This window comes from Amia ocellicauda, chromosome 16 (genome assembly GCF_036373705.1).
Source record: "Amia ocellicauda isolate fAmiCal2 chromosome 16, fAmiCal2.hap1, whole genome shotgun sequence".
NCBI classification, from domain to species: domain Eukaryota; kingdom Metazoa; phylum Chordata; class Actinopteri; order Amiiformes; family Amiidae; genus Amia; species Amia ocellicauda.
Genome location: NC_089865.1, coordinates 15,817,203 through 15,843,307, shown reverse-complemented (window position 1 = coordinate 15,843,307; position 26,105 = coordinate 15,817,203). Strand labels below are relative to the sequence as shown.

The following is a 26,105-nucleotide window of genomic DNA, read 5'->3' as shown; positions in this document are numbered from 1 at the left end:
ACCTTTAAAAACATAATATTTTGTGAGCTATTCACTTAATTCAATTAATTTAGAATCTGCCCCCATCTAATTGTACTTTTACCTAAAAATTAGGGTGGGTTAGGCTACATCGAGGATAGCATGGTTTTGTTTTCAGTTTTAATCTAGCCTACCACTTAAATCTTTGATAAGCCATTTTGTAAAAGGGTCAATATGTTAAGTAAACTTGAAAGAACACATGTCTGGAGGTAGGGGGTTTTAAATTAATCAAATTATGCATTGTGCATTACAAAAATATTACAGATTACACACAGATTAAATGTGTTGATGAAGTACACTGGATACTCCTTACTTTTCAGTTTATTGAGGAGAGCAAAATGTATCCTATGTACACACTAAATGTATATTTGATGAGATTGAATATTCCATTAAAAATATGAATGGAGCACTACTACAGTACACACTAATGAACATACTACCACCTCTAACTGGCAGCCAGAGTATTCTTTCTACATTACAAGCATTACATAATACATTACATAATCCTAAACAGGATTAGATTTACCTTTCTTATTGTAAACAGTGGTTTAAGTCTAGTCATAACATTAACACTCTACTTATATACAGTAAAGACATAATCTATTACCTAGCTAGGTTCCTAGAAATCAGAATACAAACCTAGGTAACAGTACTCCAAACTGTTATATCTAAAGTACAATGTGAAGAAGGAAAGTTAAACAGACCACTAAAACAGATCCATGACATCATTTTTCACACCTGCTTTCATCACACCAAGGCTTTACAAACAGCTTTTTTACTTGAGCAATGAACCTTTCAGTTTATCCTCCTGTATTTACTTAAGTAGAAGGGGATTGTAAATGTGTTCAGTGGGGTATCAAAGTCAACTTAAACCACCATCTAAGAATGCTGTTCTGGAACAACGTGGCAAATAGAGTCCAAATATTGAAATCTTGACATTTTTGGTGCTGCACAACACACTTCCAGGAATTTGCAGGAATTGCACCAGAGAGCTAGAGCACCCCCAAGCATTGGAATCAGGACCAATTAGTAAGGTTTTTCAGGAAGAAGTTAAAAATTAATGGAAACCAAATTGTAATCAAAGCTGTCACATTTTTTTTACACGGATAAAAACACTTAACTTTGTATTCCCTTGAAGCAATTGTCATTAAAATCTCCTTTAGAGAATAATTTCCAACCAAGCAGTTTTTTTTGTATTTTTTTTGTATGTGTTATTGTTGTGTTGGTGGTGGTTTTCTAAAAGGGTTTGTTTGAACCCTGGAGCTCATGTTAAAAATCACTCAGACTTGAAAGTTTAGCCATATTGGAAGAATCAAGCAAATGTATAATTAATGTTAATTAATGGGTATTGCAGTTTGCTCAGTATCCTCAGGACACCCTTGTAAAAAAAAATAATTCTAGTCAGTAGGTTTTGTCATAGTCAAACATTTTAAACTCACTGCACTGGCAGGGTGGTGGGCTGGGGTTGTTCTATGCCAACTCCTGCAGGCCGAAACACCCGTATTTAGGGACTGGCTCAGCCAACACAAGTTGCAAAACTCAGGGCATAGTGTCACACTAAATGAATTTGGTAGATTTTGCTTGTTAGAAATAGTTTGAACAAACCACAGTAAAGAGCCTTCATCTAGCAATCAAGGGAAGATTACAGTTTATGTTCTATGCCACTAATGCTGTCTTAGTGCCTACTGCAAAATATAGGCCTAAAGGTTTGTCGCAACCTTTTAGCATACTCAAGCACTGAATTGCAAAAGGTAATATAAACCATAACAATTGCACAACATTTGTTTTTATAATGTGTATATAATGTAATTATATAACTGTATCTGAAGAAGAAAAAAAGGGTTATGTAGTATATTGTTTGGGGCAGAAAGTCACTGAACACAAGCATCAAATTTGCTGCCTGTCAACTAGAACTTAAGACAAAATGTTATAACCCACCAAAAAAAAAAGTCCTTGAAGCAAGTTTTCTATTTCTGTTCTGAGCACCACACAGAGCTTGTAGTGCCTTGGGAAAGTAAAGAAACACACAAGTTAGTGCGTGCGTACATCTGTGACCGCAGTGCCTCAGATCTGCCCTGTGAGAGGCTGAGGTGGAAGCAAGCAGTTCACAGGTCAGTGCTGAAATGTAATGTTAGGTGGAGGCCTATAAAAACTACTCTTTGGGCATTATTATTGAAACTGAAAAATCGAAAACTAAATTTAACCTTCCCTTCTTCAACAACAAAAGCAGATCAGACTATTTGGTTAATCTGCTGAGCAGACCCCAGGAAGCTGTAGAGCAATTGAAAGGATCTAAATAGTCTCAGTACCGATCACTGTAAGACTGACCATTTTTAATCTCCTCCACACATCAGCATGTCAAACTACAGAGTACACCAGGCCAACTGTCAGATATATTTAACAAAGCTCTCCGTGGTTTCTCTACAGGTACTGATCATATTGCCGTGCAATATCCAACACAACTGGCCAGTTTTTTTTGTTAAGAAAAAAAAAACTAAACGTTTGTTAATTTCAAATAGGACAGATTAATAGTATTAAGTGTTTTTTGTTGGTAGATGTACATTTTACGTTTCATTTAGAATTGAAGAATGAAAATCATCAAATGTCTCTTTTGCAAGAAAAAAAAAAAAAAACTCCATTTGCAGCAACACCCTATTGAAACAGATCAAATATTTGCTTTTATCACATGTCCACTTAAGGAACTGAAAGGTCTGAAAAGACCCCACTCAGCGTGCAGAGAATCCTGACCACATATTGGTTTATTAAATTTAAATTTTCCTTATATGTCATACCTGTCATGAAACCAATCAAGACCATTTAACTATTTCAAAACTGACCATCATTTCAGGGAAGCTGAAAGCAGCAAAGGTCCTGACAAAAAGACCAGTCATGAGTAGAGGCCAGCTTTCCATTTTCACAGTCCTACTTATCAAAAACAGCAAAGTGGTGATCTTACTCTCACACCAGCCTGAGGAGGCCGGGAGTACGCCATCTACAGATATGAACACAAGTGCAATGTTTTTGATGGGATCATCCCCCAGAAGACAGCCATGCTAAATTGGGAAGCCTGGTGTTATTATCTGCACTGCAAGGAATAATTTATGTGGTACTGGTCAACGGGTTTCACCTATGCAGTACCTTTCTCGCATCAGAGTTTCGAATTCTCTTTACCCAAATGCCGTTTGATTTCAACAGAATGTAAACTTGATTCATTTCAGTCATGCTTCCATGGATTTGTGGTTCATCTTCTAGAGACCTTATTAATTTCACTCAAGCATTATTTATTATTTATTACTATCGAATGTGTACAAGTGGTCTGAGTCACGCTGATGGATACCAAGGGCACTGCAGGCCAGTATGTGCTGTGAGTCATATTCAATTCCCATGGACTACACCTTTTTCTTTTTTTCTTCCGCGAAAAGAGGCCAGACAGTAAATACCGCTGTGGTTGAATGGCTGGGGAAAGCCTCTGAGAGACTGGAGGAAATTATAATTTTTTTTTTTTTTTTTTTTTCTTTCTAAAACCGACCTGTACAATAGCCACACAACACAATTACAGGGAAATGAAAGAATGTGTAAATAGGTTAATATACACAGATTCTGAAGTACTACATTGTAAATGTAACCAATTTCCGATGGAAAAAAACGAACGAATGAAAACACATTAAAATGCAGAACAACCAAGTTACTACCATTCAAAGATGCATGTGGTGAAAATAAATAATTTCACAGTATGTATGCATGTGCTAGAGTAGTTACAGGTGCATACTTTTTTCACATGGGGATATTTATGTATTCAAACTCTAGAGAATGCAACTGTAAATGTAAATGTAATAATTTATTGCTTGTTATTAAGGTGTTGACATTTTTCAGTCTCAGGGAAAGATAGAAATGTAGTTTGAGGTCTTTGCTTTACAAAAGATAGCCCCTCCTGACCCCTGGAAGATTGAGAATTGTCCCCTACACAGCTGGAAATTACCATAAGATGGGGGTGATTTAATGGCTATATTAAGGACAACAGATCTGGATTTTCCTTGCATGAAGCCATAAAATAGAATGGAAACTAGGGAATATGAATGACAACAATAACCAGGGCCCAGTTTCCTTTAAGCATGTTATTTCCATATGGTGCTGTGTATTGACTGTAGGAGGAAAGTCCATGTTCTTATTCTGTTAACTGTGGTTGACAAAGCAGTGCCTTAAAACTCTTAAAACGGATATTTCACTCTTTTGAAAACAATTATGTTGAAACCCACCAAACAGTTTCAGTTTAATTAGGCATTAAGAAGCATAAATAAACTAAAAACTGGTGAAACACTGCTCTGCTGTTCTCTTGGCCAATATAGAAGGGGATTACTACACTGATTCAGCACTTTTCATTGTTTATGCCTTACATAAATAATCACCGCTGACACCTTTCTGACAGACCCTTCCCTAAGCCAAGAATTCACACAGCAGGAATACAAAGTTCTCTTTCTCCCCAAAGAGTTTTCACCACAGAGCTGGCCGACTGTAGAGGTAGAAAAACGCACGTGAAATAGTCATCACTTCCTGAGATTTAATTCAAGAGGAAAACAGTTTAGCCTACATTTCATTTGACAAAAATGCATGAAAGTTCCAACGTTATTAGTGAATGTAAAACAATTGGCATGTAACATAAGAAACTCCTAGAATAACAAATGCATCACTCTCTACCAATGAGGCCTTATAAGGATTTAACCAACATGTAATGCATGGTTAGTTGTGCATTCAATACAGAGAATGGTGTGTTTTTGGTTTAAAAGGAAGTAATCTTGAATGGCTAAAAACACTGCATAATGGGGCAAGTCAATTGTCATTTCACACTGATGTCAGAAACATGCATATCTTTGGCCGCCTACACAAATAATGAAAAACAAGAAAATAATAAAAAAAACAAGTCTCAAGCTCAATTGCTTCAACTGTCATGGCACCGTTTTGGCCTGGCATTCTATTCAGGTTGGTTTACCTGAAATGAAGAGCACTGGAGTAATTATTTCCCTCTATGATATGTAGGTTTATATAATGGTGCAATATAGTGAACAGGTGAAAATCTTTAAACGATTTTTCACCTCATCAACTCAAGCTAAGAGAGCACAGCCTTGTTGTGGATGATGATCCAATCACTAGTCCTTACAATATTTAAGCATATTTTAAGCAACATGTCATTAAGTTCGCTGCAGTACGATGCCTGGATTTGCTGCTGTAGGAATGTCAACCAGAACATGTGGGCCTAATACTTCGCGAGTGGTTTTCTGAGCTTTCTAGACAGGTCTTGTCCGAACATCAGATTCACTACCTAAAAATGGGAAGAATTGGAACAACTGGTACCCTTTTGTGCCAACTTCCACTGCGTCTTTAAATCGAACACTTTTTAACAGCCTTGGCTCTCTCTAAATGTGCGTGCATACTGCGTGAGTATGTATAAGTTAATCAAATCATATGCCCGAGAAAAGCCAATCTGCTCTCAAATGTGTGGTTTGCAGCAAACAATTGACTAACCTCTGTAATTCAAGACAGTGTAAGCTTACATTTTAATTGCGTCTTAAAATAAGGGAACACAACATAAAAATGTAACAATGCTTCAACAACTTAACTACTCCATTGTGTATCTTTATTAATTGGAAACAGTAGTTATTGTGACTACATTATACTCACTCATTAAACGAACAGACTTTTTTGGAATGCTATGTAACCCTGGATATTTCAAATAAACAAAACAACAAATTGGGGGATAAAATGCGCCATATTGAATGGTGACTGAAACAGACTATTAGATTGGTAATGCACACCATTTTCATTACACCAGCTCATTAAACTGACTTCACAATAAACATAATAGTTTGCAATTTAATGAAAAGCTACTGTATGTTGAGCATTATTATGCATTACTTGAACTTCCAGATGATGAATTTGAGGAAAGTGCATCTGTGCCTGCCCCTCTGAATACAGAGATCTAAAAACAGCCTACCATCCATTCTGATATTACAAGATGCAATTAAAATGAAAAATGTAACCCATTTACAGCTCAAGATTTTCTGCCCCCCTATTCTATTGCCATCTCCAGGGACATTATCATCTGCAATCTACATTATTATTGATTCAGGGCCTCAAAAAGTTGGCTCTAGAGATCTAATGCGGAGAGAAATAAAAAGACCACCGGTGAGACTGAGATACTGCTCAGAAACTTTACTGTCAGGTGTTTTTAACATCTGGAAGACCAAAGCTATACCACAGATAGCCACTGTGTGCTTGAATCATCGTTTTCTAGAGCCAGGAGCTAAAATCCACATAATTTAAAAAAACAACTCAATTCAATACAAAGTATAATGCATTCTAGGGAGATTGTCGAGCAGAATAGCACATACTCTTTTCAAACATGCCATTTCCCTGCATAATGTTTAATTTACATTATGTCTTACTGTTCCCCAAAGCCATGGTTTATTATAAAAAAATATATTATAGTTTTTTGTTTTTTTTTTATCACTGAGTTTAGCATATGTCCACAGTACAAATAAACATATCTCCAATATGTATTTAATCGTTTTTTAATCTACTGCGCAGTCGAGACGTTGCAGTGGAGGAAAAGATTCAAAAGCAGAAATTAGCTTACTTTCAGTGGCATCTCTGAAGAATAGTAAAAAAAATTGAATGAGCGTCCATGTCTAGGTTATTACCATAAGGGACCAGAGATAGTGGTAACTACCATCCTCATTAAAAATAAAAAAGTATAGCATCATGAGGGGCTATTATTTAATGTTTTATGAGCTGGCCTTAGAAAGCCTTTTGTGGATATTATTCTTGTACAGTTACATTACAGTACAGATTAAAATGACATTTTATACTGTATACACCACACTATTTTCTTTTTAGCACAGAACTGTATAGCATCATGCAAATAAGGGGTTTGAGTTCAGGCTCAGAGGCCCTTAATGTACAATAAAGTTTAAGATGATTTGCTATCAAAGGAAGAGCATGAGTGTCATTTTCCTTGAACACTAGCAGCAGACATTTTGTTGCAACATTTGGGGCACACTTTGGCCAGGCATTGATAATTATCAATAGCAAGTGAAAAGAAAATGAGATGGCTGTGTCAGCTTCTACTTGTACTCCCTTTTCCTTCACCCACCCACCACTTAAACAATGGCTTTTCCAATTCGGTAGAGCAAGCTCTTTTTTTAACAGACTGAGCATATAACAATGATTACCATATGTCAGGGATGGATGCAGGTCAGAGTTACATCATTGCCTTTACATCAGAAATATCCAGAAACTCAAAAGAAATGTTCTGCGTAATGACTGTGTGCTTTTAGCAACCAGTTTGCCTTAAAGCCCAATAATGAGACCTGACCTCGGCACTACACCCCGAGAGCGCGACCTGCACTTTCCTAAGAGACGTCAGTGGAAAGGCCTTGAGCCCTGTTCGGTTTGAAACCAGGACACCAGCTCGCGTCCCACTACGCTTCCTCCCCCTGAGGGTGAACACTCTCGAATCCTTGCAGCAAGCCCTCCCCCAAACCGCAAGCAATCCCGGTACACTGCTTGTATAATAATTTGAGCCGTCACAACAATCACAGTAATTCCTTTGAAACAAAGGCTACTGACGCTGTCTGAATAATGTTCTGTAAACAAAGAAACAAACACTGCGGCTTTAAATAAATTGTTGACCTAAAAAAAAATCTCATCCATTAAAGATCGCCTGTGGTCAATGTCAGCTGATGGCAACCAATCACAATGGAGAAAGAAAAAAAAAAAGAAAAAAATCCATTGTGACATTTCCCACACAATAAAATCTACAAATACCACAACTGGCAAAAAATAAACCAAGGAGGCTTTGGCTGGTTGGGTGTCTCCAAGAAGTGCATGGCACTACAGCAAGGTCAAAAGAGTTGATCCTTCACTATGTTTCATTTAACCATTAGAAAGGGAGATTGCTCTGCCTTTCTTGAGGTGGGGTGGTGTCTGCAGGCGGCGACAAGGTTGCCATGAGAAGCTTAGTCATTTGTTCGTGGCTGTATGAAGTGTAGCAGATAAATTATATTTAGTAACCTTTCTGTCCTCTGTATCTTTCAAGATATGTATAGGATAACATGGTCTGAGGTAAACAGGTCATCATCAACCAGAATAAAAATGAGCAAGAAGCTCAATATTAAATAGGCCTATTATTATTCTTGTGATTCAATGTTACAATATTAACTTTTTTTCTTTTTAAAGTACAAGATAGCAGTCAGGTTGGCAAGACTAGTTTTTTCAACTATAGTGATTCAAAAATGGGACAGACTGAGAATTTGTTTACTAGAATGATGTAACCCAAAGTTGCTTAGAAAAAAAAAAGTATAATTTTACATAAAAAATGTAGGGGTGGGAATCAATATGCACTGACTACTATTAAAAATAGAAAAAAAAAATCATTAAATATGAATTAAAAATCTGATCGCTCTGAAATCTAAACCGGTTATAGAAGTATTTAAAATTACAATTTTATTTTGAAGAAGGATTTTGCTGAAGAGAATATACTAAAGAAATGTTATCCATGAGAGAAATAAAATGCAGGATGTAAAATCATACAAAAGACATTAGCCAATAACAAAAATGAACATTGTGCCAGTGCAGCAGTAGGCTGCTCGTGGCCATGTCAGTCAACATTTGGCTCCTATATACATCAGAGCAAAAGTGACTCACTTTCTTACATAAAGTGAAAAGAAAATACGGTTCTGACTGCATCCCCTTACAAATACCTGTTATTGTGTGGTGGGGGGGAAAAAGGTTCAGAAATCAAATTCAGAATTGAAGCATCCAGTAAAATGTGTGTTTTGCTGCTGTGAAAACTATCAAAGAACATCTCTGTGAACTGACTGGACTTCAGATTTTGCTTCCAAATTGTTTTAACCGAAAATAAAAACTGCACTAGCCAAACCTTCAGACCTTTTCAGTTTATAGTAGCTAATCCAACTCAAATAATCCACACAATGACAACAATTAAGCAGCAGTATTAATGATTTATGAAGTCACAACTCTTCCATGCAACATATGTCAGTATACAAATGGAACTGGTATGCATTGGTTCAGCCATATAGTAACAAAGATTGGGTATTTTGCTTGTACAACATCTGTTAAAAAATAATCATCGTATCACTCAATCCATAAATACGACGTGTACAATACGTAATTAATACATCTAAATGGATGCTCAGGATGGGCTGAATACAGAATGCAGAATTTCTCAAGCTGCTGTGTAAACTGCCCAAGAGCTACAGGGTTATGGTGGGTTCCATGTCTGAATGGGTATTGGTGGCTCTGCAGGCACCAAACCAGAAAGTAGCATTGTCACTGATGTTGCAGACCTCCATCAGGCCTTGAGCTCCATTGTGTTTGCTGTGGAACTGGAGTGTGGAGGAAGCCTGACAGAGCACGTTTCGAAGGTTTTGTTTCTGCTTGCATCATCTTCATCTCTCTCCTTCCTAGAATGAAGGCTGCAGCAGTGATCCAAGCTGACTGACAATTTGTAATTAGAAAAAACAACAAGTGGGAGGTATAAAAATAAAAAATAATTTGCCATTTCCAATATTTTAGATGTACATGTACTAGTCTACACTTGATGAACAATGCAGCTAGTTATTCAAAAGGGGGAAGTAGCTGTGGGATGCAAGAGTTACCAAAGCATTCACATAAGAAGTGGTTTTCACAATAGCACCACCCTGTTTTCAGAGCACTTGCCTAAATACTGGGCTGAAGTTAGACTTTCGGAGCAAATATCAAACCCTGATGTTGGAGTTATTTATAAGACCACAAGACCAGCATGCCTTATCCCTTATCCCGAATGGAATGGGAACAAGAATGGAGTTCCCTCAAAAATAACTTTCAGACAAACTCCTTGTGTGGGGGGAAAAAAAAAAATATATATATATATGTAAATTATATATAAAAATGTAACTAAAGCTGGAAATGTCTATTTTGATTTCTTGACTATATCACCCATAAAAATTAGAATGTATAATATTTTATTTTATGCAAATAATGGAACATCTAAGCTGTAGGAGAATGCAGTAACCAAATTGCAGATGTTTAACATTGAATAATGGAGTATAGCCAGGTGCTTTTCAGCATGTATTTCACAAATAGTAATTATATTACTGCACAAGGACATTACTTTAGAATACAGCGCTTCCATAAAATATTAATACAAATTAATAGAAGTCAAATTAACATTTTCAAGGCCTTGGAGATTTACCTGGCAATTCCAACCTCATTCAAAGCAGCAGCTTTCAATCATGGGGCTTTCCTTTACCCCAATATCCATTATATACAACAGGCCTAAATCACAAAACATGCATTTTTTATTTTCTGGAAGGGGACTTTCAGCACACAATTAATCAAACTAAATGAAAAATACATGCGTCTGTTCCACTGAAGAAAGATGCTCACAGATCTGGGCATACTCTTAGGAGTCCCTTGAAGGAAACGCACTAAAATTGGAAACACAATGGGTATATGTACGCGTGATATTATATTTGAAACAAATGCTTTAGACATCTGCATTTAAATGCCTTCCCTCACTTATGGATTACAGGGCAGTCGTTCACATGAAGGACTGGAAACTGACAATGGCTTTAGCAGATTTGTCTTTCTGTGTGACTGATCAAGGCTTTTTGTTTATTGTAAGAAAACGAACCCTCTTTCTCCTCGAATCTTGCTGGAAAGCTCTTCAAGGAAACCTGTTCAGCATATTAATCCTCTCCCTTCAGGAATTTGCAAAAGAAAAATGCTTAACAGCCATCATAAGCAAATACATCACATTCAAACAATGCTTCCTTATAATACCATGAAAGGAATCCCATTTCCAGAAGAGAGGGGTTTTGGTACAACACTTAGAATACCACTCCAGTACAAAAAGTTAACCTAATGAAAAGTTTCAGTCCATCAGGTTTTGGGTATAGTAGGCATTGTGACACCGAAAGGTTTTTAAATCCCTATGCCATGTGAACAAATATGCGAAAAACAATCTCTGCAGCTGAAATGGACACTTCAGTGCCATCATTTTAGACTAAGGAAAATCGTTCTCTCAACCATGGTAAAGAAAATATCAAAAGAACCTGAAAGAAAGTGAGAAATGTCAGATTCTTTTGGAAACAATTAAAACAAATACATAAAAGACAAAGTTGGTATTGTATAAAAGTAATGATTGGATGTGTAGCTTTACTGTGACCATGTCAAGAGGTGTCCGTGTCAAACAAGTACCACAAAATGAAAAAATACAGAAATATAATTTAAGGGAGAAAGCAAATGTTACCAATTAATTTAATGACCCAATGAACCAGGAGAAAATAAATGTAAAATTAAAATCCATCTCAAGCCACAATATAATAAAAAAATATATATGTGAAATGTTTTTGTGATACCATCAAGAAAAATAAATACATAAATATATATCTAAGCCTATATAAATGCTGTTTTGCACTAGTAGTAGAAGTAGTAGTAAAGATTTGAGACAGCACTTTTATTTCAAGCCACACGTAGCTTAAGCAAAGTTTGTTTCGATTAAACCACTGTGTGTGAATACACAGAATTTGGTTTATAAACACTAAGTCCCATAAAGCAGATACTAGTGGATAAATGATTGCCTTTGGCTTTCTTCATGTTTCTTCATATTTATCACCCAAGTTTCGTCAGTCAGTTAATGCCCACTGGGATTAATATTCGCTCTAGTCTTGGACTGCCCAATCTTATTTGTTAGGGTAGTCCCTGACTAGTGCTAATAAGGGTCTGTGAAACCAGCTAACTGTGATGGGAACTCAAGCCATGAAAAGAAGAGGGGGAAGAAGACATAACCAGACCATGAGTCAAGGTTTCTCCAGGACCACAGTGTAATGTGAAGAAGCCCCTGCGTAGTGGCTACTGCATCCACACAGCTAAACACATTCCTGCCTATGCAGCTGACAGATTACATGCGGTGGTCAAAGGACGCTTGGAATGCTCCAAATCTTTTACTTATGACGTGAGATTGGTAAACAACCTTCTAGGTCATCCATGATTATGCATTTGTTTAAAATCCACCTTCCCCCATGCCCCCCAACCAAAGTCTTCCCTGGCCATGCAGTATTTCGACTCAGTTCTGCAATGTAACAAATCCCGCTCTGGTGAGAATAATTCATATTATCCGCTTCTGGAACACCGCCACCGCTGATTGTTTTTTCCGATGTTAAGCATGTTGTATTTATCCCGGGCTTTCTAGAAGAGTTTTGCGGCTGACAACCTGAGATAAACACAAGCCTTCTGGGAATCTGAATACATAGGGATCACTCGCAGATGTTCCTAAACCTTCAGAGATTCATCAAGGCATTCACGCAGTCATATACTGTATATGTTTTCGGGATACATATTTATTGGGAGTTAAACTCTTGCCCCCACTCATTTCAGTCAGCCTTTTTGATATATGCAAGCCCCGTGACTTTGAGGCTTGCAACTAAGGAGAATACTGAAAAACAAACACAAAATGGTCTGTTTTCTCCACATGGCTCAATGAAAAGTACCATCAACAGTAGACCCAAATATTAAAGGCCAGAGATGATACCCTGCCATGTTCAAAACAAACACACATCAACTTGTGTTTGTGACAAATGTAGGAAACTAATAAGCAGAGAAAGCTAAATTAACATGTGTGACAGCCATGAGTGCCACTATAGAAGCTTCCTTCTCTCCTCAAAGACAATGCCATCACATCACAAGGCACCGTTGAGCAGCAACTCATTACCTTGCTAATTACTGCTTCAAACATCTTTCTGAAACAGCTTCTTATACGGAGACAGGCATGACTAAATACAATTCTGCTTTTGTATTTACCATCTCTGCAAACCAGGCGTAACAACCCAGAGCCGGCCTTCTGACAGCCTTGCTGCGGCTCCTCAGGCAAAAAGAGAAAGGGGTGAGGAAGCATAAACACGCTTTCCTGGATGCGAGAGGTGTACGGCAACTCCGGGATAAAGAAATGGCTGTCCTTTCTTCTACTGACTATGCAGTTGGATGATTCAGCTATTTGTAATTAGCAGGCTCTCTGCTGCATTGCAACTTTCTGATCAGAAATCAAGTTGTAGTTTCCATCCTCCCCCTCTCTTCACAAGCCTAATCGTAATACATCAATACTATCATTCGCTACTTTATGGGTAAATAGTTAATTTTAATGAAAGCCCCACTTGTTCCTACCAAAGACAATTCATACACATTTTCTTAGACGGATTTTCAAAACTATGTAGTCTTAATCTATAGTCTCAATTCATGCACAAAAAGCATAATACATATTAAAAAGTACAAATAAAATTTAAATTTGATCTTTTTCCACCAATCAGAAGAACATTAAAACATAATTCTAATGAAGATCTCAACTACCCAAAAAGCACAGCAAAAGACAAAAATGGTTTAAAGGTCAATACATTGGATGAATTTCAATGTAATATATTGGATACATTCTGTACAGTTATGTACAAATATTTAAGAACCAACTGACTATTATATTGCAGTGAAATATTACAGTCCTGCCTCATTCTTGGTTAATACCCAAAAGCAAATACAGATGTTTTTTGTTAGAAATAAAGTTGTATTGAAGAAACTGGTAAAAGAAAAGATGAACAATAACCATCTAAACAAATGACAAATCAGTAGCGTTTTACTCATACCAGGATACGGAACATATACACACATTAAATACAAAGACACACACACAACTCAGGAATGTCCACCATCCTCCTTGCCTTACCCTCTGCCCCGCCAGAAGATGTTTAGTATGTGAGACAGTGCCGAATAGCGCAAGGTAATAAAAGATTCAGTGAAAGCAAATCAGTGTAACAGAAAATCTCTTTGATGAGCACAGCATCCTCCAGTCCCTTCACCACCGCTCTCCATCACAGAGCTCCTCGATTAATTATTGACGAGCACCAACAGCTTCACAACACAGGCTTATGGACCCAGAACAAGGCTGACTTTTCGGGCACATGGATGCCACTGGTAAAACATTGTAAATGCTCCATATAGGGCACAGTCTACCATCAAGGGTGAGGTGTTAAATACAACTAATTCAGTAGCATTACAAGTCTGTAAGACTGGATCTTTTACTGTACTGAAGAAACACTTCCTCACATCAGTAAATCTAACTTCACAGAGGTCAAGAAATCAGGAGACTCATATCAGCAAAGATTACTAAAAAGATACTATAACTGCTTATTAACTTTCATGAATATCTTGTTAGAAAGCTACAGAAACAAGGAATTAGACTGTTTAAACTGTGCTTCAGAAACCAACATAACAAGCACTTAATCGCAATGAAAAGAGTAATTTATTCCAAGAATGAGAAAAATGATAGCACAAGAAAAATGGAAACTAAACTTCTTAATCCAGATATTGTTTAGTGTTTTATTCATTTGATAGAATTAACTCATATGGATGAAAGAATCAAACCATTATTGTACATTAAAATCGAGTGCATTTCTATTAAACGATGACTGAACTTACGTAGTGATTGACAATCCAATTAAAATCTCAAATGCAGACAAAATCCTTGTGATATTCATAGTTCAACTATGGACAAATAATAGCTGATGACCTTTAAGTAATAGAAAATCATTATAATTTAACCAAATAACAAATAAATAATATAAAGGGATATGATAGGGAGGCATCACAAAGATTCACTGTGAGTGACTGTCTGTGTTTAAACTGCCACAAATGGCAAAATTACCAGATAGTGAATATAAATTAAAAAAAAATAATACAAAAAAAAAAAGGATTAAACTATGCCAGTGTTTGCTTCTCTTGTTTTTCACTTGAATCAATATAAAAATACATTCAAACCAATAATAAGGTTAAAAAATGCCTCAGGAATCCAGAACCTCTTGTATGCAGTGGCGTACTTAACCACTTTACTTAGCATCTTAACCAAAACTCATTATGAGAGACTTAAGCTTCAGGATTCCCCCCCCCACCCCTCAGGAAAAAAAAAAAAAAAACACCCAGTATTCTTTTGGCCCAGAACTCCCTGCACAATTATTCTAATGCTAAGGACTGGGAGGCCTTTTTAAAATTAGTTTTCGGTTTGGGTTTCAGTCCAAACTGGAGCAGGCAGCAGGGAAGAGCTATTCATGTCTAAATGAGGGATCTGCTATTGCAAATGAGCTCGTAAGCACAACAGTGAAAAGGCCAAAAAAATAGCCTTTGAGAAACTCATCCTGGAAAGATGCCCATATAGCCACAATGCAGCACATATTCTCTTTTTTCTGTGCTATAGGATAATTCATAACATACACAGGGCCTCGTGGCGGTCTGGGTTTTCAGTTACGCTCAATAAACAATCAATATTAATCTCAAAATGCGATCACATTTATTTGTCGCTGTCCTTGTCACAAGGCCGTCACAGTAATAGAAATATATCTTCTACTCACGGTAAAGCTTTTGAATGCATTCGCACCAGTAAATTATGCATCACTGTGAGCCTATTATGCATGTTAGAATATGCTTTGGAAAAGCTGTGACGCGTTTCTTACGGTACTATGCTAAATTGGCCATGCTGGTGTCTTTGGAAATGGCTAAACCGTTTGAATTAACACTGATCAAATTAATTTCTAGGTGGAACTACAGGATAGACAAAAAATAAATAAATACATCTATATTAAAAATGCATGTGCCATGCAATTCTCCAAATTCTACAGTGCAAGGAGACTAAGCAACAGTTACAACTTGCAGTTGTTTTTTTGAGTTCAACTTTATACTTTCAAATTGTATATCTGTACTAACAAACTAGAAATGTCAGTAACATTCTCGTTATAATTAACAACCAGGACTGTGTTCACAGAGTCCTTTGATTTATTTTTAACTACTATTATAACAAAAGCAGCACAGCCTTTTGGAGAACTTATAGATAGTGTCTTGGAATATGTTCTACTACAAACCCTGCCTTTAAGCAAACTGTACAAAAACTGTACATATCTAACAAAAGAAAGATCAAATGAAGATGGGTGGGAGATTCATTAGGGTACCTCACTGTAACACACAAAACATGAATTCAAGCCAGCCAGATTAAATGCTCAACAAGATCCTGACCAGAACGCATTTGTCAGTTACCATGAGCATCAGTTCAGGTATCATGATCAAGCTAAAATCATGTTAGCCCTTCCCTACCTCATTTCCCATGTGCATTCGCCGCACGGACACACTCACCGAGATTATCGCACTTCAGATCTCTAGCTCCAACCGCAAGGGGAAATAATTATTAGTATCCTGTCAGTTCTGAGCTTGGATGCCTTGTGATTACTTTTACATGAACTGAGACTGGTAAATGTGGGTAGAAGTCTACACTCAAATCATGACAAGAGGAGATCTATACACAGTACAAACTCAAAAAGCCTTTTAAATTGAACTTTGATTAGCACCGATTTACTTCAAAAGACATTCCGGTGATTGTCATGAAACAAAAAAAAAACAAAAAAAAATGTGCTAGTAGTCTTTTAATGAAAGTCTACAGTGTGGCAATTATGTCCCCCCCCACATTTAAATAGTGAAATTTCCACATTACATAAGAGGATTTTTCTACTGAATGGAGGGTAGCGGGCCAATTAGATCTTAAACAGAAGCAATTAAGATTTTATAAAATGCTCACAAACACAAGCTCCACTAACAACTGTGTCATGTCTGTCACACAGGGATAACCAGAGACTGAAGAAAAAAAAAATGCCACCCCTGAACTGAGTGTTTAAATAGAGGGGGGGTGGGGGGGAAATTGCAGATTGTGCACTAGGGAAGAACACCATTACAGTCAGCACTGGCAAAACGCCTACAGCTCTGAATTTTCAAGGCAAATGAAGACACAGGGCATGCTAACAGACATAACAAGAGCATGTGTATTAGATACTGAAACGTTCTAAATCAAACTTACAGCTTCATATTCCACATGGGAAAGCTGATAAACCCTAACTGATAATGTACTTAACAAATTTTATAATACATAAATAATAAACACAAATACATAAAGCTGCAACACCCTAAACGGCTCAGTCTAAACCCTTTCAGAGAAACTTCAAGCTGCAAAATAAGCAGGGGAAAAAAGTGTTTTAGGTCAATAACCACTTCGGTCTCTGGATATGGAGGTTTGTTTTAGTTTTATAGTTTCTTTCCAGGACAGCTCTGTGAGTTTGTGGCAAGATCAGATGGAGGTACCACATTTGCATCTTGCACTTATGCTGATGGATATGCCAGGATTTTGGTTTAAAGCCACATTACTGACAAAGATCTCGTTTTAGGGAAAAGGAAAAACAGCTTTTCGCTCAGGTTTTGCACTGGGACTTTCTGATGATTTAGGCAGCATGCATGAGAAAGTTCAATTAACGAATCTGCTTAGTAGAATCACTCGAAGCCAGCCAGCCAACAGCTCATGGCCCCACAGAGAGGCATTATGCCGATTCCACAAATGAGGTCTGCTTGGTGCAATGGCACCAAAACTAACAAAAAAGCAAGATGCACTGACAGCAAAATTAAGACAGTTACACAGTCTTCTATAATAGCTAGAAAAGTTTCAGCCTGATTCAGACACAGGGTTGTCAGGGTTTTATTGTGGGCTACTGTGACATTTCCAAACAAAATGCTATTCCTTGTACACTAGCGATTTGGCTTATCTGTATCAGATCTTGGCAAATCTCTCCCAGTATGTTTATTCCATCACATATAAAATGTTTAAAATTTCAGGCCAGGAGAACAGACTTCTCTTTCATAAGAAACTTGGAGGGATGTTCTCAGTTTTGAAACCAAGACCTACTTTAAAGCTTAAGGTTCAATATGAACTGAATGTTCTGTCAAAAATGCATTTGTTTAATAATTAAAAAGATATATCAGCAAAACAATCTGAATTGTTAAGTGTTTGGCATCTTTCCCCTCATCGTGTTAAGATAACGTTCTGAAGTACCGTTAAATATCTTCAAGTGACAAGTTCTCAAAGTAAACAGATCACTGACAGGGCAAACAAGTGACACTTACCCTGAGTCTGACACCCTCTTTCCAGGGTACTAACAGGGAGAAACTGTTGCAGTCCTAATTACAACACATCACACTGAAAGAAGAAAAAAAAAGTCTCACAACGAACAAAGATGTTGCGATGTGGAGGTCTCGATGTTGGCGTACTTACAGAAGGCTTTACGTGGGGATATCCCTCGGTCTGCAGTCCAGGCAGGCGAAGGTGCTGCTGCAGCAGACCAACAGAAATCCAGAGTAGCGGCAGGGAGTCCTGTGTGTGAAAACACGGAGGGGATTGTGAGACAACAGCACAGCATGCGATTTGCCGCGGCCTGCGCAGAGTGGCTTGCAGTTGGGACAGCAGCCCTTAAAGCTGGGGATGCAGCAGTCAGGCGTTGCTGGTGCAGATAAATAAGCTAGGAGGTGGAGCAGGCAAGGAGTTGTGGTGAGAGAAAGCAGGCATACTGTATCCAAAAGCACCGGAGAGCACACATGGGCCAAGCAAATACACACACACACACACACACACACACACACAAGGTCTACACAGTGTCCCCTGAGAGAGAAAAATATATATATTGTATTGTATTTGTTATGTTTATCAAAATCTATGCCAGAAGAGGTTTAGCCTGTACTTTTAAATCCCAATACTCATTCTATTTTCGGAAGCTTTAGCAAGAGTTAACTGGCTTTAAGAATATATTAAACAACAGCCTGTCAGATTTTACTGTGCCTTCAGGAATTATTTCAAGATGCAGGAACAAAAGTGATTGTCACATCCTTGACAACTCGACATTGAAGTGGGATTATTCTACAAGTCTTTTTTTACCATGAGAAATACTCAAGAATCCACCTTCACTGACTTAATTTCTCAGCTCACAAATATGTTAATTAAGTCTTAAAATGGTTAGAAATAGCCTTAGGGGAAGTCATTTTGATTGTATACACTGATGTATTGTATTTTTGAAATGTACTTTATAAGAAAACCAATTTTTTTTCTTCCCGAGAATACAGTAATGAAACAAGGAGGATGAGGAATATCAAGTATATTTTTGTACTTCAATATAGATATATTTATAAAGGGTAATATGCTAGATCTTTTTCTTCACAAACGAAACCTGTCAGCCTCAACTCAAAACACTTTTCCACTTCCGTTCACAAGAAGCAATATACATGTTTTTACATGAACTTTGCATATATATTTGGAACAAGGCAATTTATTTCTCTCCAATCAAACAATGTAGGTAGTCGCTTTCATTTCCCAGCACAGCCTATGAATAGATTGAGGGAGCAAAAACAGGGTATGGACCATGTCTGGTTTATTATTTGTATAGAGACACAAAAGAGAAACAACAGAAAATGAAACCATGGGTGGTAAAGTGGACATTAGTCCAATGTACAGTGCTTAGAGAAGTTAATAGACCTGGTTAAAATATAAAATTAAACGTAGCAAAACTGATGAGAAAAAATAAAAAATAAAATTATATATAAGAAAAAGAAAAGAAAAAAATACTTTAAACTAATACCACTGCACAAAATTGATTACGGTTTTACGGTTCAAGTTGCCAGAATACTCTTTAGAATACCATTACCCTGGCAAAATGAATTGAACATGTTTTGGAAGCATCATTGCACAACTCACAGTAGAGGCTACCCATTTCAACCTATATTGGGAGACGTTTTGAAGAAATCAAAATTATTTCTCGGCCACCCTTTTTTATCTTTTCACCACCAAACAGGAACATAAAAGCCAGACATGGACGTCACTAAAACATCACATTTCTAGACAGTTCCACTGTTTTTATTTTATTTTAATTTTTTAACCTAGTACATTTATTTTAGCTACAACAGCTTTGATAGTGATAATTGTAGTTTCTCCAGTTTACTTAAAGGGTAACTCTTAGTCAAGTTCCACAGTGGCTTTTTCGCTCGGACCCTCTGACCCTCTGGGAAAATGCTTAGAATAAAAAGTTACATAAATACAAAAATAAATAAATAAATAAATAAAAGAACGCTAAATGCTAAGAACGGAGACAGCAAGGACTATTTGTCCTCTTCAAGATTTTTTTTTTTTTAACCATGCAAAACTGCAGTAGGAGGCAGGGAAAAGATAGGGTGAAAAACAATTCCCTCAAACAGCTTTTGTAAATCATTAAAATGCTGTAACTACACTGAAAGGGGATGATACAGTCGATTTTTGTGCTGCTGTCATTAGCCCCAGAGGATATCCATGGGCTACTGTCCTTTATGTTCTCCTGGCAGGACCATTAATGCATCCTCTACCACCAAACAGCGCCTTAAGCAGTGTGTGGTAGCAGTCACAAGCACACAGCGTTTAGGGATTTTCAAGGAGGAAGTGTTATCATTTAAAGCAAGCAAGGTCATGGGAGGGAAGAAAATACAGGAACATCAGCATGCGGTGGGGTCTGGCAGGCGACCTATGAAGACTAACTGAATTGTAACAAGGTTTCCAGGATAGTCCGCCTCAGACTATCTATAGCACCATTAACAACCTGTCCCTTATCTCGGCGGTGCACTGCCCTCAGAGCTCGCTCCTGTCATTAGCATCCGCAGCCTTCACAGCCCAGGGCACCGAGAGGCAGGGGGGCTTGCTTACATTTAAATTATAAAGCAGGCCATGCGGTCTCATCAAATGCAGCAGTATATCCAGGTGTTGTGTAGATAATTAAATGAGTTGCCTTTGTCTTCCAAGGTCATGGGCGAGAGGGGGAGAAGCTACAAACACAAACATCAGCAAGCCCCTTGATTGTAGGTCAGAGGATAGAGGAGAGCCTTTAGTCTTAATTTAACCAACAAGAAATACAGACTAATGGGGTTACAGAGTTTTAAACTAAAGCAATCGAATCAGACACTTGGTTTCTACAATGACAAACAAGCTGAAGATGGAAGGTTCTATGGATCAAAGTGTTTCTGTCCCTGAAAAACTGTAAATTAAACTATGACATCTTAAAGTATTAAACCTGACGCTACAAAACACACCCCCCCCATGTGTGAAGAGAGAGGGGGGGGGGGAGAAAAGATGACCCACAGGGAACTAGTGTGATTGCAAAGGCATTATGAACACATGCATGACAGCTTTAACTCAAAGAGGAGCATTTCACCACCAGATTACAGCATGCTAATCCAAGACAAATGCCTAACGGTTAATGAAACATGGATCCAGACGAGTATCAGAGCAAACGGCATTTTATCCAGCCATTTTTAACTGGTGTCTCCTTTCCAACAAGGGTTTACAAGCTTAATCTCAGCTTGCACATCATTAGGATAATTCATTTACTGCATAGCACTTCTCTTTACATTAAGCAGCTTGAAGCACTTTACACTGTAAAGAGATTTAGAAAGGCCCTTGGTAGTGCATCTTTGTCTTTTCCACCACCACAGTTTACCACGCCGCCTCATTTCTCTGTATGGAAATACCCAGAGTCAGTGTAGGGCAGAGACCCTGTCATTTACTTTTGAAAAGTGAACATAAAGTACTCATCTCAAATAGCTCTTGAATCTTTAACACAAGGTACAGTGTAAAAATAGAAAGATTGCTCTCTGCTGTAAAAGGGAATTAGCATCAGACATGTCAAGTTTCAGATGCAGATATGCTGGTTTTGCCTATTTCCAGAAGGCCAATATAAACAAGCTACACTATTTTTGTAAAACATGACAGATGTCTATGTCTATTTTTTCCTCCTTGAAGCCACTGACAATATCAACGTCCCCCATGCAGTCACATTACAGATCCCAGTAATTTAGTAAATTATCTTTATTCTTGGGTTTGCCAGGTTCTACATCAATCCTTGTTGAATTTCATTACAGAATATAGGGCTAGAAAGATTTTTTTTCAAGCACACACTAGCAGATCTGATTAAATATCATTTCAAATGTGTAATAAAAAAAAAGTGTGTAATACAAAATGCACTATTTTAGGTGGCATAAAGAGGAAAAAAAAAAAAAACATTTTGTTTAAGTAAATGGTAAAATGTGTTTATACAGGAAAAATATGTATTTTCTGAAAGGTGTAAGGCTTCGGGTCTCTATTTTCTTCCTCAGTTCAAAACTAAAGGTGTCCTTGCTCCTTCTACCAAAACGGCACCAAAAACACATATGACAAACCAACTCCAATACTGCCAAGCCTCTTGTACAAAAGGGCAGTTTCATCAAAGCAACAGCAACGCTTCTATGAGGCTGCAGGCTCCAGGAGGGGAAGGGAGGTAAGGGAGGACATTTTTAATGCCAGCCAACAAGCAAGCCAGCAGTGGGATGAAAACCCTCCAGATAAACAACTTAATTTGTTAAACATTATTGTTGTAAAATAACAAAGCAAAGCTAATATTGTAACAACCAGCACTAATCTTGCAGAGACTTAAGTGGCTTCGCTTGCAGCAGCTGCGCTTGCCCGAGGCTATGTTGTGAGAGAAAACAGAAGAAATTACTTTAAAGTCACTTTATTAAAATATACCATACACACAGCTGTATTCATTCACAAGCAAAAGGTAGACAGTCAGGCCTCCATTTTACGTAATTTGTTTTGTCTTTGGCAAACTAATCTAGGAGACAGGAATGTAGGCACTGCTGTCGTTCCAGCCAGGGGTAACTTTGGCTCAGTGGTCTTTTAAGGGCCCACCTCACTGAACGAAACTATGAAGAGATGCATAATACAACTTCAGTGGTTCAGAAGATAGTGAATTAATCTTGGCAAACTGCAATGAATGGTGTTCTTAAATAAAGAAATAATGCAATTTCCTAACAGTACACTGGTTTAATATGTATTAGTAACTTGCATATGCTCCCGCCTCCTCTCTTTTCTGTGAAACTGTATTTTTTGCGCAAGGTTACAGTATCACCATTCTAGTTTTTGTGCCCCAGCATATGCAATGTATGCATTTTTTAAACTTCATCTGACTCTTGTAAAGAGGCCTGAAACAGAAATAAAATTGGATCCGTAGAGGACTTCCCACTGGTTGAAAACCTGGGAGAGCTTCTCTAAATGTCCTTAGCAGTAGTTAGTTAACAGCCAAAACCACTAGTGCTTGTACGCAATGCATAGTAAAACACACAGCTGTATAAACTTATTTTCAGGTATTACTAAGCGCATTGGTCCAACTTACTGTGCCCAGTTGACTTCAGTAGTCAGAGTAGACAAACAAAAAAGATTAGGTTTTATTTGTTTTTACTACAGCGCTTTGAAAACCCTGTACACATACAATTAATTGTCAGCCAATGGGAACTTAACTTTCGAGCGAGATCACATCAACAGAACAGAATGCGCATGCAGGTAAATTAAAAGACTGGTGATTGAAAAGACAATTTTGTATTTGTATCCATGCTTTGTTATTCTCTAGCCTAGTTGTCAGACATTGAATACATAAGGACAACAGAAGTGTTGATCACTTTAAATAAATCTAAAAGCTACAAACTGCACTGTTTTACGAATACCTCAACTCATGCAAGGTATACGGTATGCTTACATGTGCAGCATTACAGTAGTAAAAGTAGAAAAGCCCAAGTCCTTTTTCCCCATCTCTATACCAACATTGAAATAAGACAATAAGACTAGAAGCAAAGTACAGGCCTAAGCCACAACAGCTTGGAATGGAGTCATGAGAGATGAAGGCTCCATGCAGTTGTGCATAATTGATTCTCCCCATTCCAGTAATTTATTATTGCGCTCCAGCGAAGAGAAAGACCTTACTGAACAGGCTTTGAAGGCACCTGGAGTTTCGGCATTTATCAATATATAGGAAAAATGTGGGGTGAGGAAGAGAAAATAAAAAAAAGTATCATTCACCCACATACATATACATCAAGCATCCCTTTTATTTTCAAAGGTGTCTTTTATAAAAAAAAAAATATATATCTCTAACTGTTACTGTGCATGAGGGGTGGTGACGGGGACTTTACTCATTAATGAAATATATACAGTGCAATTTAATCAAGATCATGGCATGACAGAAAACAAAAAAGGTTAATAAACAAGTTTTTAAACAAATTTCAGCAACAATAAAAAAAAATTATTCTAATGCTATCCTACCTTACATTTCTCACCCATGACTTGTCGATCTTTCCCACGTCTATCACAGAGTAAAAACTACTTTCTTTACTGTGAAGTGACCCTGACAAGAGAGCTGAGCCATTAAACAGTTTTTTTTTTAAACTTTTAGTGCATCTGTGAAAACTAACACTATTGCACAAAGAGCTTGTAGAGAGAAGAAAACCAAAGGAAATCTTTCTAACCGCTTACAGAAGACAAGGTGGGAATACCTAAAATATCCAAATAACTGCAAACTAAGGACAGGATGAGAAGAAACATATCAAACCATGATTTCTGTAAATTGAAAACTTTTTCAAACCACTAATCACAAACCAAACAATTGTTTATATGAAGAGTCACTTGCCGACAATGACTGACAGCTTTAGCAGGGATCCACAATGCTTGTCCTGGAGGGCAACAGGCTAGGAGATTTTCCAGCTCTATTTAAATTACTAACACTTACGGATTTTGGAAGATTAGTAAATAAGGTTCTATTAAGACAATCATTCGTTGACTATACATCTATACATGAAGTGGCGTCATGGTTTTTGATCCAAAAATAAATAAAGATACAGGCGCTAAAGCAAGCAAGATGTCAAATTCTGGCTTATTTAAAAAAAAAAAACATTAATCTGTTTAAGTAACTAAGTTAAATTAACTAAGTAGCTGAGAACTGTGCTAGAACAAAATGACACTGTGGCCTTGTGGGAAATGAGTTTGACACCCCTGCTCAGAAAGAGAAATGAAAAGAAAAGAAAAAATACAAAACCACAATCTAGTAAGGGAGCTACATAAAAAACAATAGATTGAAAGAAGGAAATTCAAGGGAATATCAATTTCACATCTCTCAGACATATCCCTTTGCAAAACAGACTCCAAAATCAAATATCACACACACTAAGAATTAGAGCAATCCCTTAGGAACACACAAAGTAATGTTTTCATCACAAAACATTCTAATAGACTGGGATTTGGACCATTAAAAAAGCAGCATTTCCCCCAAATTGTACTCTTTGATAAAAACAAACAAAATACTCAAAAAATAACTAAAAATACAATCTATTATCACTGCATTAGGATTAAGGGACAACTGCAATGGGCCTGGTGCCATTTTTCATCTGTTCTGAAGCAGCTTCACACAGAAGTCCACAGGTCAAGAGAAAGGCATAATTGCAAGTACAGAACGAAGGTAAGCAGTTAATCTGATCTCTCATTAATATGGACATCAACATACACTCACCAACACAAGCTCAATAATGTTTGTGCATACTGCAACAGAAGCATGTTTAAGAGCTTGTATACTTTTCCCAGATGCCTCTGTCTGATATAACTGCCTCCCAGTAAAACATGTTATAAACAAAAACAGTTGCTCTTGATGTCACACCAAAAAAGCACAAAGTATAAAATTTACTTAAACCATAAAAGCTCTAATTGCATTGATGTCACATTGCAGTTGGTACAGCATGGGGAGCTGAGCAAAATACATAAGACATTATCAACAGCAGTACTTATTCATCAAAAGTCTTGATGAGCAACTTTGTAGTTTGGTACTATAAATGAACACAAGTCTACCCCCCCAAGTCAAAGACAAGCAATGATGCAAAGGACACCTTGATGCATTCCAAAAAAAAAAAAAAGTCTACCTATGACTGCTTCACAAAATCAAAAACAGCTTGTTAAGATATTTGCCTTTTTGAAGACCGTAAGCAAGACTTAATTACTAGCAAAAGAAAACATCTGCTACCAGTTTGTGGTATCTGAAAAATTAACATTAAAGTTGTCTGAATGAAAACAATATAAGTGCACTGGTATCCACTATCAAGTAATTTTTTTTTCCTTCCCCAGGCTAATATGATTGTGAAAATCAGAGGGTTACCCAGAAATCTTAATTAAATTAATTAGTGTCTAAATCTTCTGTAAGCATTTGCTGATGTGACAATTCTGAATGTAAGCCAATATTAAACATTGCCTAGTGAAACAGTTGTCATGAATTCTGGGAATGTGGCAGTGAAAACTCTTGTTCTGAATTCCAAATTCA

General features: G+C 37.2%; 1 protein-coding gene across 1 annotated transcript in view; it reads right to left on the bottom strand.

Moving 5' to 3' along the window:
• The window catches only part of LOC136711685 (double-stranded RNA-specific editase 1), a 128,114-nt gene that overhangs the window by 83,757 nt on the left and 18,252 nt on the right, over positions 1-26,105 (bottom strand). Inside the window, exon 2 of the mRNA XM_066688075.1 lies at positions 18,197-18,295. The gene's annotated coding sequence lies outside the window, so the exon portion shown is untranslated. The remainder of the gene's footprint in view (positions 1-18,196; positions 18,296-26,105) is intronic.